This window comes from Lycium barbarum, chromosome 9 (assembly GCF_019175385.1).
Source record: "Lycium barbarum isolate Lr01 chromosome 9, ASM1917538v2, whole genome shotgun sequence".
NCBI lineage: Eukaryota > Viridiplantae > Streptophyta > Magnoliopsida > Solanales > Solanaceae > Lycium > Lycium barbarum.
The window spans coordinates 30,971,823-30,991,086 of record NC_083345.1 but is presented as its reverse complement, the minus strand read 5'-3'; the positions used below and the strand labels follow the sequence as shown (position 1 = coordinate 30,991,086).

The window sequence follows — 19,264 nt, the reverse complement described above, 5'->3', positions numbered from 1 at the left end:
GTGTATATTAATTCATGTAATAAATAATTTTATAAAATAAAATCAATATAATTAAATCCTCTACCTATCATTCTTGTACCATTACATACAAGTCATTTGAGGGTCCACATTTTTAATTAGCATTATAGGTGCCTTTCTTAAAAACTAACATGTTCAATATGATAAATATATTTAATATCTTGCTGGTGTTTGTAGACACAAACATAAGCATGAGAACTTCAAAAAGGTTGATTGAGATGTCCCTGAACAACAACAATAGCCGCCGAACTCATCTGTTAACTAAGGGAGATGAGACCAAAAATCATATTTACTTTTACTTTTATTATTATTTTACTATATAAAAATGGGAGTTTAGGAGACCAACAGGGACGAACAGGGGTATAAAAGAAATTACAAATATTTATCAAGGACAATTTTATATTTAACCCTTTCATTCCATTCAATTTCCTTACACGTGTGGCTTCTTTAGACTCAGTTAGAAGCTTCCACTTTCTTCTCAGCAATTGTATATCAGTGATTAGAATGAAACTCTGGAACGATCCGCATTTCTTTTTCATCTCTAACCAGAAAAAAAAAAAATAACACATGCAAGCAACTCTCTCGTCTTCTTATCCTCATCGGTGACGCCAGGTATGGTTTCTTTTTAATTTTTGCCCAAATTTCTTTCCGTGGTCTTCAGTCTTTTCAAGTTTTATTTTACCTTTGTTAAACCTGTTTTGTTTTTGCCCTATGTTTTCTTACTATCTCTGTTCAAACAAAATTAACAAGCACTCAAGTCTTATTGCTTCCATCTCATTCTATAAGTGCTTTTCTGGTAAGTTTCTCTGTACGCTCTTTGAATTTCTCCGATGTTTCTACTAATTGCGATGATAAAAAATCCTCTTTTTTTTGTTGGGTATTTTATTCCACTATTTTTTATGAGTATATGATAGGTTTTTTGGTGGTTTGGTAGTTTATTGTATAACTTTGTACTTGCATGTTCCTAATTTGGCTATTATGCTGATTTTCAGTAAGTTGGGGTTCATAGCAATCTTAGGTTTCTTCCAATTTTTCAGTTTATGAAGAAAAAGAAAGGGCAACACCAGTTTAAGAAATTGGATTTTTTTCCTTTGTTCAAGATTTTTTCTGAATATGTTGATATTAAAACTTTCCTTGCTTTTATTAAATGACACTCCTTTTAAATTCAATCTGTTAGTTTGATGTCATTAGCTTATACTCCAACTTCTTCTTTTTTGTGACTAATTTAACTGATTATGATAAAAAAAAAAAAAAAAAAACCTGTTTTCCTTATTGGGTATATTATTCCACTACTTTTGATGGGTATATGATAGGTTTCCTGGTGGTTTAGTAGTTTATTGTAGAATTTTGTACTTGCATGTTCCTAATTTGGCTAGGTTTACTCATGGATGTTTGAAAATTGGTTTTTCCCCTTCTTATTTTGCTTGCCTTTTCCCCCGGGTTCTATTTGCTTATTTTTGGTGAATCCTTCTCCACTTCTTATTTGTTTGTTTCACTGATCTGCTAATAATGAAAATTGGGTGAACTTTCCTTAGGTGTCTTCCAGTTACAAAAAGGAAAACCTTAGACATTAATATAGTGTTTAGTTAGATTCTTAACTCAATGTCTGTATGATTTTCAAAGTTATGTGATTGGATAATCGAATGGATACATTAGTGTGAAGATACAAAACAGCTTAAAGTTAAACTTCTCTAGATTGATCTACAGATATTGATGCTGAGGCAAAGGATACTCAAGAATAACATAAAATAAGTCTTTGTAAGCATCAAACATAAGTGTTACTGTATTAGCTTTTCATTAGTAAGTACCTTTTTTTTCCCCAGTCCATATTTCATTAGTAATTGCTACTGTAAACACAACCGACCAACCCTGTATTTTTCTAACTATTTAGAAGAGTGAGTGGGCACTTTTTCGTTGTCCACCCACCATTTTTTCGTCATCCGTTTGTGGGCCCAAAAAAAATTGTGGGCTCACATAGTTTAAACAACTACTAATATTTAAGGAAAATTTACTTATCATAGCTACTTCTAAGACCTATTTATGAATAGTAACTACCTTTTATTTTATTTATTGTTCATAACTAAAATATTTTCTTAAATTACACATCATAACTAGTGTCCTGTATTTCACAAATTTCTCTTTTAAATTGGTTTTCTCTCACCTCTCAAATCTATTTCTCCCTCACCGTTCTCTTTCTCTCTCTCCATTTCCTCTCCTGCCTCAGATCTTTTCTCTTTACACAAATCCCTATGAGAGAAAGATTTTATTCGACCCTCCATGTTTTTTTCTCTCAATTTTATCATTAATCAATACCCAAATGAAGGTCTCTTACGCAATTTTGTTTTCTAACGGGAACGGAAGTTAGGTCTGTGTTGTTTCACAATGTTGATAACCCGGTCCGATCCATTCCCAAAATTTCATCTTTCACCTGCTCTTGTGGTGGCCAATGGTAGTTCCAGGTGCCTGAGCCAAAAAAGTCGACCACCTGCTCTTGTGGTGGCAAATGCTTTGGTTCGAATGTGTTTTTTTATGGAGAGAGATGAAGTGGGTATTCCGTAATTAAGATGGTTGATGCCTTTTGAAGTGGAGAGAGGTTGAACAACCATTTTTTGTTGTAAGACTCTCTGCTCCAATTTTGAGAAAATGGGTTGAAAGTTTGCAACTTTTTGGTTGGGACGATGAGAAGATGATAAGAAACGACGACGTTGCGTTACATTAGCCTCTCATTGATAACCCGGTCCGATCCATTCCCAAATTTTCGTCTTCTGCTCTTGTGGTGGCCAATGGCAGTTCTAGGTGCCTGAGCCAAAAAAGTCGACCACCGGAAAGAGGGATTGGAGCCATTTCCAGTGGGATTGGAGCAAGAAAAATCTAAACTTGAATTTTAGAATTTGAATAATTTGTTGCATGAACTTGCCGGCTCAGACCAATCCCTTTACCGATGAATTTCTGGCGATAAAAGACCCATCAATCAGCTTGAATCAAAGAAATTAGGAAAAATTACAAACAAAGACAAAGAAAAAGAAAGAAGTACCAGAAACCTCCAGGTCTGGAACCACACCATCGTCTTCATCTTCGGGAAAATACCACCATGACCGCCACCCCGAAAACTCAAAGCTAGGTCGGAAGCCCATTAAAATCAGTACTTTCTGTGTTGTTTCACAATGTTGAATCTCTTCTCTCATTGATAACAGCGCAATTCTACCGCCCCTCCGGCATGAATCCAACGCATACTCCACCGATGAGAGTTGTGGAGCTTCATGCTCACCAAGTGTTTGATAAAACGTTTCAGTATATTTCAGTGTACTGTTTCAGTATATTTCGTTGTATTTCAACGTATTTCTAATTTATGAAACAGTTTCTGATATATTTCATTATATTCCATTGTATATACGCAAACTACAATTTTATATTTCTTAAACAATCAGCCATATTTTATTGTATTTCAGTGTATATTTTTCTGTATTTGGAAGTATTTCTAAAAGTTTGGAATGGAGTAATTTGGAGAGAGAAACGTGGGTTGTTATGGAACTTCAACAGTTATGCGTGATACATGGTTGATTTAATTTGACTTACCATTTAAAATGAAAGAAGAGAAATCGTTCCATAAATACAGCCTATTTTTACTCTGCCAGATTTTGTATTTCAGTGTATTTCAAAAATACGAACTCTGCCGGATTTTATATTTTCGTGTATTTCCCCGTATTTCACTATATTTCAAAAAAATGAAATACACGCGTTTTAACTGAAAAATCAGCTATGCTTAGTAAATAACAATTTTATAGCTATTTCTTGTTACAAGCTACTAAAAGGTAGCTATTTATGTAAGTTTACCAATATTTAAAAAGAAAAATTGTGGCCCACATATTTTAAACAACTACTAATATTTAGAAATTTAGAAGAGTGAGTGGGCACTTTTTCGTCGTCCACCCGCCACTTTTTCGTCATCCGTTTGTGGGCCCAAAAAAAATTATGGGCCCACATATTTTAAACAACTACTAATATTTAAAAAGAAAAATTGTGGCCCACATATTTTAAACAACTATTAATATTTAAAAAAAAATTGTGGGCCCCATATTAAACACCAACCAATAATAAAAAAAAGTGGATCCCATATTAACAAAATCAAACAATATTAAAAAAAAAAAAAGTTAATCCCATATTAAAAAAATGAACAATGTTAAAAAAAAGTGCTTAGAAAATCAAACAATTAAATCAATAATGATGGATTCATTGACACATGCGTATCAACCCATTAGAGGGAGCAAATGAAATTATTGTACAGTAACATACTTAAAATACAAAAATGCTTAGAAAATCAAACAATTAAATCAATAATGATGGATTTATTGCCACATGCGTATCAACCCATTAGTGGGAGCAAATGAAATTATTATACAGCAACATACTTAAAATACTTATATATATATCCGTTTTCCAATTTTTGAAAAAAATATTGTGGGCCCATATAGCCTGATGGATTCATTGACACATGCATATCAACCCATTAGAGGGAGCAAATGGAATTATTGTACAGCAACATACTTAAAATACAAAAGTGCTTAGAAAATCAAACAATTAAATCAATAATGATGGATTTATTGCCACATGCGTATCAACCCATTAGTGGGAGCAAATGAAATTATTGTACAGCAACATACTTAAAATACTTTAAAAAAAAGTGTGGTCCCCATATTAAACACCAACCAATATTAAAAAATTCAAAAAAACACCAACCAATTAAGCATTTAAAAAAAAAGTGTGGTCCCCATATTAAACACCAACCAATATTAAAAAATAAAAAAACACCAACCAATATTTTATTTTATTTTAAAAAGAAGTAAATAAAGTGGAACCCACCATCTCCAAACTCACGGGAACAAAAAAGGTGGACTCCATATTAACAAAATCAAGCAATATAAAAAAAAAGTGAATCCCATATTAAAAAAACAAACAATGTCAAAAAAAAAAAGAGTACAGACTTTGTATTCGTAGCAAACACTAATATAATAAAATTTTAGATACGGAGCACAAACTACAATGTTATATTAATTGTGTTTTGAACATAGTATCTCATATTAACAAAATCAAGCAATATAAAAAAAAAGTGAATCCCATATTAAAAAAACAAACAATGTCAAAAAAAAAAGTGCAGACGGGGTGGGGCTCATACTAAATAACACCGAGCAATAAAAAATAAAAGCAAGAAAAAAAATAGAACTCACCATCTCCAAACTCATGGGGAAAAAAAAAAAGTGGACCCTATATTATCAAAATCAAGCAATATCAAAAAAAAAAAAAAAAGTGAACCCCGTATTAAAAAAAATATAATGTTAAAAAAAAGTGCAGACTTTATATTCGTAGCAAACACTAATATAATAAAGTTTTAGATACGGAGCACAAACTACAATGTTATAGTAATCGTGTTTTGAACATAGTATATATATATATGCATAAAAATAGTGCAAATTAATAATGTCCAAAAAAAAAAAGTGCACCCCCTATTAAAAAATCAAACAATATTCATGTAATTTCCAATGTATCTCATTAAGTCAATAATGATGAATTCATTACCACGTGCGTGTCAATCCATGAAATTGCTTTTCTTCAAAAGGTTAAGTAGTCAAACCATACAATGTTCTTTCTTTTTTTATATTAGCCTGAGATCTAATCTAGATATTAAACTGTTGTATTTGCTATTCCGCCATGTCATTTATTTGTTATGTTTACTAAAATAAATATACTTAAAATATTTATAATTTAAAATAAGATAGAATTTAATTACTTTTTTATTTTTATTCTTACTCTAATAAATGTGAAAAGAAATTAATGTCGTAAAAAAAATATATCAAATGCAGATCAAATAATGAATAAGGTAAATTAGTCAAATTATAATTCTAATCGACGTTTTCCTAAAAAACCATGCAAAAGACGACATGACAAGTAAAATGAGCTAAACCGAGAATATTTACTAAAAATTAAAAAATAGTATTTCTTCGTTTAAATAAAAAATCAATTTCTACTTTGTTTTGTTTTAAACATGTAAAATTAATTTAATAATTTGAATTAGAATTGTCCAAATAAAAATTTGATAAAAAATAATAAGTATTTTATACCTTTAAATTAATCAAATTAAAATTAAAAGTATCAACTGGTGCTTAAATATTGCTATTGTTTTATCTCAAAGAGAAGAAAATAGTTTCCTTTTAAACAAGTCTTCTCTTTTAAAATATATTAATAAATTTGTCGATTTTGTGTTCATAGCAAACATTAATATAATAAAATTTTAGATACGGAGCACAAACTACAATGTTATATTAATCATGTTTTGAACACTATTAAAAAACAACTACATACACATAAATGCACTATAATCTAAAGTGTTGGGCCCGTGCGCAGCACGGGCATAGGCCGTCTAGTGGCTACATAACAAGCAATTTGAAATTAATATATTCCTATACCAAACCAAACCAAGTCTAGAATCGTAATGATGACTCATAACAAAAGCTATAACGACTTATAATGATGTATGCTTCACATTCTGTCCAAGTATAATTTGCTAAAATAATATATGTGTTATAAAATGAAGCTAAAAGAGTAATAATATTAAAGGATGAAAACTATAAACATAGAGTGAAAGAGGAGAGATTTTATTATTCTTCCAAAATGTGTTCCAAGTACATTACATATGAAAACTTATGCCTCTATTTATAGTGCTACATATGCATTCAATATATGAGATAATGGAAGAACCATTAATATGCTGGAAGATAATGGAAGAGGCATTATATTTGTGTAGTGGACATCCATTCTATATTTCATAACACTCCCCCTTGGATGTACATAGATGATGTGTATCGTTAAAAACCTTATTAGGAAAAACCCTGTGGGAAAAAGCCTCAATGAAGGAAAAAGAGTACACATATCTAGTAATACGCTTTGAGAGCTGCCTCATTAAAAACCTTACCAAGAAAACCCAATGGGACAAAACTTGGTTAAGGAAAAAAGAGTACAACGCGTATTTCACTCCCCCTGACGAAGACCAATATTCAGATGTCGGAGCCTTCGCATTCCAATCTTGAATATCATCTTCTCAAGAGTTGAAGTTGGCAAAGATTTGGTGAACAAATCTGCAGGATTGTCACTTGAACGAATTTGTTGCACATAAATATTACCTTTCTTCTGGAGATCATGTGTGAAAAATAACTTTGGTGAGATGTGCTTCGTTCTATCTCCTTTTATAAACCCTCCTTTTAATTGAGCTATGCATGCAGCATTATCTTCATATAATACTGTGGGTAATTTTGTATCACACTTCAAGCCACAACTTTCTCTGATGAAATGTATCACTGATCTCAACCACACACATTCTCTACTTGCTTCATGAATAGCTAGTATCTCAGCATGATTCGAAGAAGTAGCAACAATGGACTGCTTTGTAGATCGCCATGATATAGCAGTACCTCCGCATGTAAACAGATAGCCTTTGTTAGTATAAAACAGACCCATATCGCTAGTTCCCTTCAGATATCGCAATATATGCTTAACTCCGTTCCAATGTCTTCGTGTAGAAGAAGAGCTATATCTTGCTAGCAAATTAACAGAGAACGCTATGTCAGGTCTTGTAGCGTTAGCAAGATACATAAGTGCACCAATTGCACTAAGATATGGTACTTCAGGACCAAGAAGCTCTTCATATCTTCTTGAGGTCGGAACGGATCTTTACTCACTTCAAATGAGCGAACAACCATTGGAGTACTTAAAGGATGCGCATTGTCCATGTAAAATCGTTTTAAAACCTTTTCGGTATAAGCAGATTGATGGATAAAGATCCTATCTGTCAAATGTTCAATCTGCAAACCAAGACAGTTTTGTTTTTCCTAGATCTTTCATCTCAAATTCTTTCTTTAAATATTCAATCGCCTTTTAGAGCTCTTCTGGAGTTCCAATTAGGTTTATGTCATCAACATAAACAACAATTATAACAAACTCTGATTTTGTTTTCTTAATAAAAACACATGGACAAATGGCATCATTTATGTAACCTTCATTTACCAAGTACTCACTGAGGCGATTGTACCACATGCGCCCTGATTGTTTTAGACCATACAACGATCTTTTTAATCTGATTGAATACATCTCTCGAGACTTTGAGCTAATTACTTCAGGCATTTTAAATCCTTCAGGGATTTTCATATAAATTTTGTCAAGTAAGCCATATAGGCTGTGACAACTTCCATCATTATAAATAATGTGACATTTTCTGATGTTTGGACTGCTGGCCCAATAAACATTACGTTTACCAAGATGCATCATTTTACTTGGTAATTATTTCTACATCAACATGCTTTCAGAGACGTAGAAATCAAATCCTCACAACCTTATACAATATTGCGCGTTATATTGTATCAAAATATTGTCGACAAGATATCATGTTGTATCGGTTCGCAATTCGACATAACTTACTGAGATCTCATCATTCATTATTTTCAGGTACCTGAACCTCGCATAAGGTTTAATGAAGTGTTATGTCGTAGGCTCTTCAAGAGCACTTTGTTTCCTTATTATGATCATTTGATCCTCCCTTTTTTCAAGGATTATTATATTTGGAACCGATTGGTCTACCATGCTCCATGCATGTTGTAGACTCTGTCCTTCAGGGACATTAGGAGCATTTTGCAGATAAAATATGAAATAGTTGGGTCAACAAATGCTTCCAGCATTTGACTTGAATTATCTGAGGATCATACTGATGATAATTCACAACATATTTCTTAGCTGCTTATTCTCTCCCCCTTATTTTAGTGACATATGTCTCCATTTTCTTTGGGAAAATCCATCTGTGTGCATCATGGTATATCCATTAATCATGTACCGCACATCAAATGCAAAAAGATGGAAATATCTAGTTCCTGACCCTGAACCAAATTTGAGGGGAGAATTTATCAAAATTTATTGATCTGAAGCATACAAGTGTTGTTGTATGCAATATATCATATCTCAGACCAACATCTGAAACTTTGTTCTCATAAGCAATGGTTTAGCTGTATTATGGAGTCATCTAATGCCAAACCAACTTAGATATAAACCAGCATTATCAAGATGATTGTCTTGATTACATATTCTGAAAATTGTGCTTCCAACTCAATCATTTTGAGCAAGCAACTTCGTAAATGTCAAACTGCCAGTTGACAATAAACATACATGTGACCGTCTCATAGATGCATCTATTTAAGACATTATATAAACGGTAGAATTTTATATAAATATAACAAATTGGTACTACTTACCTTAGGAAGATCATGGCTCTAGCTTTGCTGGAATAGTTCCAAACAATCTTATAAAGCCACCATATCATCAACATTAAAGGACATTAATGATAACATCTTAGCATCTGTTTAAAGGACATGCTCAAGGTGGCAGAGTCTTTTAAAGTATTTGCTCGAGATGGCAGAGTCTCGTGCTGATAACGTGTTATAAAATGAAGCTAAAAGAGTAATAATATTAAAGGATGAAAACTATAAACATAGAGTGACAAAGAGGAGAAATTTTATTATTCTTCCAAAATGTGTTCCAAGTACATTACATATAAAAACTTATGCGTCTATTTATAGTGCTACATATGCATTCAATATATGAGATAATGGAAGAACCATTAATATGGTGGAAGATAATGGAAGAGGCATTATATTTGTGTAGTGGACATCCATTCTATATTTCATAACAATATGGTCTTTTTCCTCCTTTTCACTACAAGTATATAAGGCTAGCTACTGTTTTATGTCAACCAACCTACTTGAGAATTGAGATGGATTATACAAAATTGTGCATTTTTAGTGATCCTAGTTCAGTTGGTTTGCATAAAAATTAATATAAGAAGATGAGGAAAGAAGATAGTAATAACTAATCACTGGTGGAAGCTGCCAGAGATTCTTGCTAGATCACATAAACTCTTAGGACTAATTTACTTGATGGAAATGGATAATTAGTTCATAAATATGTTTTAGATGAAATGATGGATACAAAAAAAAATGGTAGATGAAAAGATAAGTACATATTCAGAATAAGGTTCTGGAGTGATGTTAGAATCTTTTTTAAGCCGAAGTTGGATAGCTAAAGATGCTTTATGTTATTCTACCAGAGTAGTAGTATATATAGATGTAAGATACCTCCAATATTTCTGAAAGTTTCCTTTTTTTCCTACCCAGGACTTCTTACTTTATCACACTGAAAAATAAGAACTCTCTTTGGTATAGACATGCGATATTAATTATTTGTATAACTTTTCCTGATAGTACTATTGTAAAGTTATACATTTGACAGACACATGGCACCAAGATTAACATCGATTGAATAACAACTGACACGCCAAATTGGACTTCCAAAGTCCAAATCGTGGACATGAGCCGTGAGCGAAAAAGTCCTGAGAAGAAAATCAGATTTTGGGGATGAAGAGGTAATTTTATCTATAGCATTATCATTTAATTTGCTTTATATGGAAGTATAATTTACGTGCATCTGAGACACATACTGAACTCTACATGAGCAACAAATTAGGGCCGTTGTGTATGGTGATGATATTGGGCATTATGCAGAGAAGCTTTAAATCTCGAAGACATCTGATTTCCACCGCAAGAGTTCGAGTTTCGCTCACTTTATACGGCAAACCAATACACAAGTTTTATTGGATACTCGACAAAGAAACTATAGTTGAACATATCAAGCCAACTGACGAGCATGAGAAACCACTTCTATCATCAACTAAGCTGGATATCACAACTTTTGACCTCATTGCTTATATGACTTCTCATTCTTCTGTAGAAATTGTTATACCACTCCTATCAATTACTAGCATGCTTAATTATATATGCTTATACATGTACGCACTCATTATATTCCCTTATATCTTACTAGCAGACATACTAGGAGTCGTCCTACGTTGTGGCCCTCCAAAATATGCAGGTCACAATCAAAGCAGGTGTCGAGAGATTATTGTAGTTGACAATCAGTAAGTACAACATTCATTTCAGATTATATGTCTGTCATGCCCCAAACCCCCCTCCCCCCCCCCCCCCCCTCCTAGACGTGACCGGCATCTAACGTCATGAACAACATCGGAAGAACCTAATAGATGCAATAACAACACTTGAACCCACCAGGTTCAATATTCACCTCCAACAGTTTATAAAATAAATACAATCAAATCATGATATATGAATTAAATCAGTGGAAGTCTTTAATATTATAAAACTTAATCAAAATGTGACAAATACCCAAGAGTTAAACAAAACTCAACTACTACCCACAAAAATGTGTACTATGGAGCTTCTAAGATAAGAGAGTAATTGTCTGACACATCGGGACGCAACCCGAAAAAACTAGAATAGTAAATAAATATGATAAAGGGTGTCCCACGAATGCACATGTGGGCTCACCAAGTCAGCAGCAACAACAAGTCCTTCCTAAGCATTTTGAGTATCAAGAACCTGCTCTTTTCCGTTACCTAACATACCATCAAAAACAACGTATGCCTGAGTACTTTGTACTTAGTGAGTGCCTCGGGGATAACAAGTAATATAAAAATAAAGTACAATAATACTTAAAGAAATCAATTCTGAGGATAGAATGAGACAACGTGAAATCAGTTATTCAGCTTGTGTATCTCAATAAAAATTATCAAAACTGATTATAAAGCCTTTTGTCAAGTTACAACTTTCCAATATGCTTTTTAAATTGATCATGATTATCAACAACAGTTCCATAAAAGGATAAAGATATCACACTTGCCAATACAGGCCCAAGAATCAATTACATCAAAGGGATGACCTTAGAGGTTCCCTAAACACAGCGCACCATACCGGAATATGTAATTTTCGATGGCTATCCTTCTTCCCGAATAGCTAGGCATAAACCGCACCCCAGGTGGCGAACCCGGCAGTGACCACTCTTCTTCCCGAATGGCTAGGCATTACCACACTAGGATCCATAGTGACTACCCTTCCTCCCAAGTAGCTAGGCCAACACAACAACCACTTTCATAGCATAGAAGCCAATTCTTTATTCGTTTCAAGGTAGTCACATCATCAATGGTCATTAAGGTTCATTATGCCATATCGTAAAGATAAATCATTTCAAAGAATGTCTTGAAAACATTTACACTTTTTTAACCAAGATTTCAATGTCACAATCCAACATGAAAACATCATTACCAACCCTTAGCCATCATTATTGATCATCTCTTATAGAGGAAAAACATTTATAAACTTATATACATACGTAGAGCATGATACAAACTAAGTTTAATGTGGGCTTGTCCCCTCACGCACATTAACCACAATCAAAGCAGGAAATAGAGTTTCAAAAGTATGGAAAGTTCAATTTTTTATTCAATAAAGAACTTTTGGGAAAAGAGACATACATTCCAGAATAAGGTTTTCAAAAAGAGACAAACAAATCACCTTCATAGTCAAAAATGATTTTTAAAAGAGACATGCCTTAATTATGTTTTACGTATCTTAACAATTCACCTTCTTAGCGAAGAACACCCAAAACCCTAGCTTTGAATCACTTGGGAAGGATTTACCTTGGAAATCCTATGTTTTGGTCGAAGAATCATGTTACTAATCATGAATAATTGTTGGAATTATTTAGGAATCGTTAGAGTGATCTTATCGTGACGTGGGAGGATGAGGAGAGGAGGAAAACAACTGCTTATGGCTTCAGAATGAAGTTGTAATGTCCAATAACTGACATTTCGAGTTAAGTGTTCAATTTATACCATGGGGCATTTTGGACCCCCTGGCTCGCCGAGCGCGGTCTATGGCTTGCCCCTGCCTCACTTTGGGGTGAACTCGGCGAGCTCCGTTGTCCATTTTACACTTAGACGATTTTCATGAATTTTTTCCACTTTTGGACCCCTACCTCGCTGAGCACGATCCAAGGCGAGCCCTTGCCTCGCTTTGGGGCGAGCTCTCATGTCACTCTTATACTCAGTCAACAACGTTCGATAAAATGGGCATAACTTCTAGCACAGAGCTCTGTTCGGGATCCACAATATACCGTTGGGAAGCTATTTCAAAGGGCTACAACTTTTATGTTTTAAGTTTTCTCAAATTCCTAACCTATTTTCACGAAACTGGCTTAGAAGTTAGAAATATTGAAATTTAGACGAGTTTGAGAACTTTTACGAACTTCACTATTTGAGTTGACTTCAAAACGATTGCTTATCAACCAAATTCATCCCGAATGGATTAATATAGCTAAAATATCAACTTAATACTGGTTTTTATACATTCACACCTAACTCGGATTTACGGGATGTTACAATGCCTTTATTTTCCTTTGGAAGTATATGCATATCCTTACGATAGATGCTCAAAAAATTAGTATTATATTCCCCGCACTCTCAAGAAAAAACAGTTTCTACTCATTTTATGGGAGGAGTTCAGAGAAATTGATGGAACTGAGCTCCAAGCTAAAATGGGAAAGGATGAAGAGTTCCCTATAATCCTTGGAAAGAGTATAGGAATATCTTCTTATCAGGTTATGCACATATTAAAATATTTTACACACATATTTTTATTTAAAACCACATTACACATATATTGTGCCATACAGATTTATCGCTACAAACTAGATTCAACTCAACAAAATACATATATCCTGCTTACCCACAGGCGTTGGAGCTCATCAACTGGTACTAACTTTTCAGCCTTACTTTTTAACTTGCCCTTGAACAGCATATTGAATACTTTATTTGGTGTGACAATAGAGCAAAAACAAACAAACACATGCTTTCAAGTTATGCATCAGCCAATTTCTTTGCGTCATCAACGTCTCTTGTAGTAACTTCTATTCAGCAGCAAATTAGCCCCATTGCAGAAATTTCAACACAAACTTTGGTAAGTGTTTCACTTATCTAGATGTGAATAGGTTTATTCATGAAACAGAGTAATATACATGTGCGTTTTATCTTCCTTGACAGATAGGAGTTTTCTATGTTGAGGCAGAAATGTTTATTTCAAATGAGCTGCAGAAATTTTGCGTGCTTGAATGTTCAGGATACAAACAAAAAAAGCGCACGAAAGAAAAAAGAGAATTTGAATGCACAAAGTGTAATCGACAAACAACATTAGTGCCTTAGTATTACGTTTTCACCATACATATAAATTTCCACAAAATATAGCATATGTGTACAAATATTAAACTCAATATGGTTCCAGGTGTACCATCTAAATTGATCTTATTGATGGCAGTGGGTCGATTACGACAGTAATTTCTGGAGATATACCTGAGAAGATCCTCTCCATGACAGCATAACATATATTTGAAACAACTTTGGTCAAGGTTGCCCCTTATTTATATGTAGTAGTATACTTCATATATGTTTTTGATTTGCTATTTCTGCAAAAATCAGCCATATCTAAATCGTTTTAGCATGCAAATCACTATCTATATAAGCGTTCACATCAGATTCATGCTTATTAGATATTTTGTTAAATCTAAGATATGACTCTTCCCGCTTGCAGAATCAACTCCTGCCCATTGACCATGTTCATAAGATGTTGTCGGACAGACTGTTCCGAATTCAATTAAGTAAGTCATCCTGGAGAAGCTCGAACGACACACAGTTATCAATTCTGTCCTACGTAGAAAGGGAACCAATATTTCCATCTAGCATTAATCACTGGAACACCAAAAAATGAAGCCTATAAGCGCAAGTAAGGTAGACATGAAGGAAGCAGTTATTGCATCTGACTCTTCAAGCACAAGGCTGAAAGGTCAACCACCCACACCGGCAAAAAAGCTGTAAAAGGTCAATCTATTCAAATACTTACAGTTTAGTTTGATCAGACTTTTGAATTGACATGCTTGAGATATAATATATATTATATTTTCCTTTTGACTGTCTTTATGTCATTTAATATCTGGAAGTGTCGTCCTTATTTTTGTGACTTTTGCTTACTGGAAAAAAGATGTTTTTGGAATCAAATTTGTACAACTTTGCTCGATAGGGAAGGACTGATCATTAGGAATCAAGGAGGATGAAGTAACAAAGATGATATGCAGGTTATTCAGATTTTTTTGGCAGCCTCAATGTTGCACATTCACACGTAAGTAGATATGTAGCCTTCTGTTAAATTTTTATGCTGAAACCAGAAAAGCCAAACGTCAAACTGCAAATATGGATTAAGTTAAAAATTCAAGCTTGGAGAGTAGAATGGATGAATGCTTGAGAATATGTTTTAATTTAAAGCTAACAAATATATGTTTTGTTATGGTCTTTTCTTGAGATAGGACATAAAAATCCAAAAGATAGATTCTCACAAATCCTACCCTTCCCCTTTTCTATGATTATGTGTAACTTATCTTCCTGTTGTGAGGTGGTTTCTTACGTTCATCATTTCCAGTGCAATTTTTAATTTGGGTGGGGGTACCTTAAAATTTTATTAAAATCTTCATCATCTTAAACAAGATCATTTTACAAGACTAAATGAGGGATGGGTTGACGTACACGACCGTAACTGTTTGATGGTTGAGCAGGCTTAGAATGTTGTTTCAGACAGAGAGTTAGGCTAATAAATTTCTTTACAATAAGGCTCTCTTTGTCACGTTCATGTTTATGATAGGGTTCAGGTATGTTGTCTTGAAATGAAGGTTGTGAGTCGTAGCTCTCATATATTCTATTGTACTTTTTTCTATTTTCGGGCAAGCTCTCATATCTGAGTAACTGTATTTGAGAGATGGTTAAAACTATATCGGGAAAGTTGAGATGTTAAATATATCAGGACACATGGCTGCTTAAATGCCTTTTGTTCCTTTATGCTCTAATGCTAATTAAAATAAGTGGATTAGGAGCATAAGGGAATATAATGATTTCCTTAGCAAGGCCTTGTTGTTTGAAATAGGTCCACTATATTTGGTTAATGCAAACATAGGAGAAAAATACACTTTTACATATTCTTATGGTTCATCACTTTGTATTGTACATGATTAAAAAATTTCATACTTACCTATCTTCCCTATAGGCACATGTTCTGCCCTGTGTTAAAGACGTGTACTATTTTCTGAAAACAAATCACATGTATCTTCAGATTTTCTAAGAATATAGGCTGCTTTAAGTCTCCTCTCTTGAGCCGAGGGTCTTTCGAAAACAGTCGCCCTACCTTTCAAGGTGGGGGTTAGGTCTGTGTACACTCTACCCTCCCAAGACCCCACATGGTGGGATTATATTGGGCTTGTTGTTGTTGTATAGGTTGCTTTAAGTCAATGACTTACCCTGTTTCAATTGGGAATATAGCTGCTGGCTATAGTGGGCAGAGCTAATATTATCGTGTTTAATGTCCTTGTATATTTGAATGAAAGTACAAGCTTAATTAAGTGAAGTTCGGGTGTGGGGAATTCTGATTTGACTGAGGATTAAATGGAAGTGTGCAGAAGCTAGAGAGGAACATTATGTGAAATTAGGTGAAGAGTATTGGCTTTGAATAAAATACTACACAATGTATTGACCTTTTCATTTTCACCCCAACATAAATGGATTTTGGTTAACACACTTTCACTACTTTCTCTATTTTTTCCCATTAGAAGTTGTCCGAAAATTTAAAATTAAACTATATGAGGGTCTACTTGTTAAAATTTTGCCTAGGTGCGAAGAAAGTGTATTTTTATTGAAAGTCAACTGTCTACTATGCTGAAAGAAACAATTTCATTTTCTTAGATGGAACATAACCTTCTGTCCTGCATCAGTAAAGTGTAGACAGAAAATACCATCATAGCTAAAGGTTTTCCAGAATTTCACAAGAAATTTTCTAACTGACACCATTGAAAAAAGTTTAATCTTCAAACAAGAATTTGAAACAATAAGAAATAACCAATTACTTTGTTAATTTTGAATATGAATTATATGTCCTCGCATCTTCATTATTTGGATGTTGGTTTGAAAGTTTAGATAATTAAGCATCACTGTCTACTTTTTTTTCGTATCCTGATCCTACTCTGTAGGTTGAATCCTAAAAGGATAGGTGGTGACTTCAAGCAAGAAGTTCAGGAGGCATTGAAATTCTTACTTTTCTATCTTATTGCTTGAATTGTGAATGTACTCTACTTATATTTATAATCCTTCTCATTATCAGAACCAGAGGTTATTTTTGTAGGTTCACATAGGCTGAGATCTCTATTTATGCATTCCTTTCAATTTCAACTTCCTTAGTCGATGATTGATGTTTTACCTTTTTTTTTCAGGTACTTCAAAATACCTCCCTGCTATGTGATTTTTGCAATAGCAAAGGTTGACTACTAAAATTAGGGGATTGTAGCTCCTGCTCATATGAAATGATAAATGAAGATGTACTTGAAGATGTTATTTGAATATAGTTATGCTAAACAATGTACTTATCTTTTCTTATGGTATCTGATTTTCATATATAACAAATCATGGCTTCCTGATAATATCTATTGCATAAGTGTGAAGGTTGTTGCTACTATTTTTGTTTTTTCCCAAATTAACTATCGCTACTTTGCTACCTAACGAGTCGATATATATATTAAATTATCTACTGACCATCAACTGCTACATTAACAGCAATCAGTAGCACCAATGTCTGTACTGCAAATTGTAAAGAAGCACCAATGTCTGTACTGCAAATTGTAAAGAGCATTACTATACGTAAAATTGATGCCTAAGAGTTGGGCCCATGCTCAGCACGGGCCTTGCCCATCTAGTATATATAAAGAGAGAGAAAGAGAGTAAGGGAATAAGAGAAACATAAATAACATAATAAACTTTACTAAGTACATGTTTTTCTTGATCGTAGTTGTTAGTATCATTGACCGAGTTACTAAAGAACAACGAGACGTGGGTTTGGACAAAACAATACCAAAAGGCATTTGAAGACTTAAGGTAGTTGCGATTGAGGGACCTGTTGTCACGCTCCGAACCTGGGCCTGGACGTAACACGGCACCTGATGCCTGACTGCATGTGACTAAGCGAACCAACTGGCTTGTGATGTGCCGTGAATTTCGGCACATTTTATGTCTTTTTTACTAGAAGTGTTGCTTGTTTTTAAGTGTTTTTACATCGTTTCTTATGTTATTTTGGTGTTTTGTAGGTTTGGTTGGCTAAGGAATGGAAATGATAAGAAATGCTGAAAAAAGGACAACTTGGAGCAAAAGGACGGTCCGTAACTCGAGTTACGGACCGTAACGTGGTTCGTACCCTGAGAGGAAGATCCAGATACGTGCCGCTCAAAAGGACGGTCCGTAACTCATGTTACGGGCCGTAACATGTACCGTAATATGAAGGAAATTTCCAGTAAGAAGCCTAAGTATTGACATATGTTACGCCCAGAAGGACGGCCCGTAACGCAGGTTACGGGGCGTAACGTCATGGCGTAACACATTGGCCACTGAAGACTGAAGCCATGATCGGCTGGAAGATACAGACTGTAACCTGTGTTACGGTCCGTCGAAAGAAGTCGTAACGGTTGACCTAATATCAAGCTGACAAAGGACGGAACCGAAGGACGAACCGTAAACTGTGTTACAATCCGTAACGATGCCGCGAAGGGTGTTTTTGTCCAGAACTTTAGCGCGATTTTTGGCCCTATAAATACTTAAAGTTAGGTTTTTAATATTGATTCAGATCGTTTGGGAGCATTAACTTTAAGCCTTGGATATTTGTGAAGTTGTTGGAGTATTTAAAGCATCAATTTCACCCTCATTCCATATTGTATTAGTATTGTAAGTACATTATGTTAACTTTTAAGCTTTCTTTGCTAAACAAAATGATGAGTAGCTAATTTTAGTTCTAAGGTTGTGGACTCTATGATGGTTATTATGTGAATGGGTTTCTACTATTGATATATGCATAATGGTTGGTGGTATTTATTCAATCTTTGTGTTTTAGCGTTGGGTAATGATTGCAAGCATAAGCCTAAGCCATTATACTAACTTTTCTTGGGAAAGAGAGTTAGCATTGGTAAGATTGAATAACAATGACTCGGGGCGTTAACCCTCGTTTAATAGACTAACTTAGGAATAAGAACAAGTCTAATTGGCATTATTGGTCGCTCTTCGATTTCAACTCTTTCGCATTTGGAAAAATCATAAAGAGGAAATACGACCTAACTGTTGGGAAACATTAGGAAGTCCTTAAGAGATCGAGTGCATACTCTTAGAACAACCATTAGAAGTATATCACATTGAAACCTGAAACATAATATCTAATCAAAGTTGGGAACACAA

General features: G+C 34.1%; 1 long non-coding RNA gene across 17 annotated transcripts; it reads left to right on the top strand.

Moving 5' to 3' along the window:
• Positions 1–452: 452 nt before the first annotated feature.
• Positions 453–18,841, top strand: LOC132611009 (uncharacterized). Of its 17 annotated transcripts, none has more exons than XR_009571419.1 (8): positions 454–630; positions 8,512–10,474; positions 10,576–11,026; positions 13,636–13,919; positions 14,003–14,364; positions 14,547–15,131; positions 17,263–17,408; positions 18,130–18,841. It is a non-coding gene; the product is annotated as an uncharacterized LOC132611009 (long non-coding RNA). The 17 variants fall into 17 exon arrangements; XR_009571416.1 differs by lacking the exon at positions 18,130–18,841 and having other exon boundaries at positions 13,636–13,714; positions 13,790–13,919; positions 17,263–17,576; XR_009571415.1 differs by lacking the exon at positions 18,130–18,841 and having other exon boundaries at positions 14,003–14,132; positions 14,274–14,364; positions 17,263–17,576.
• The last annotated feature ends 423 nt before the right edge of the window (positions 18,842–19,264 follow it).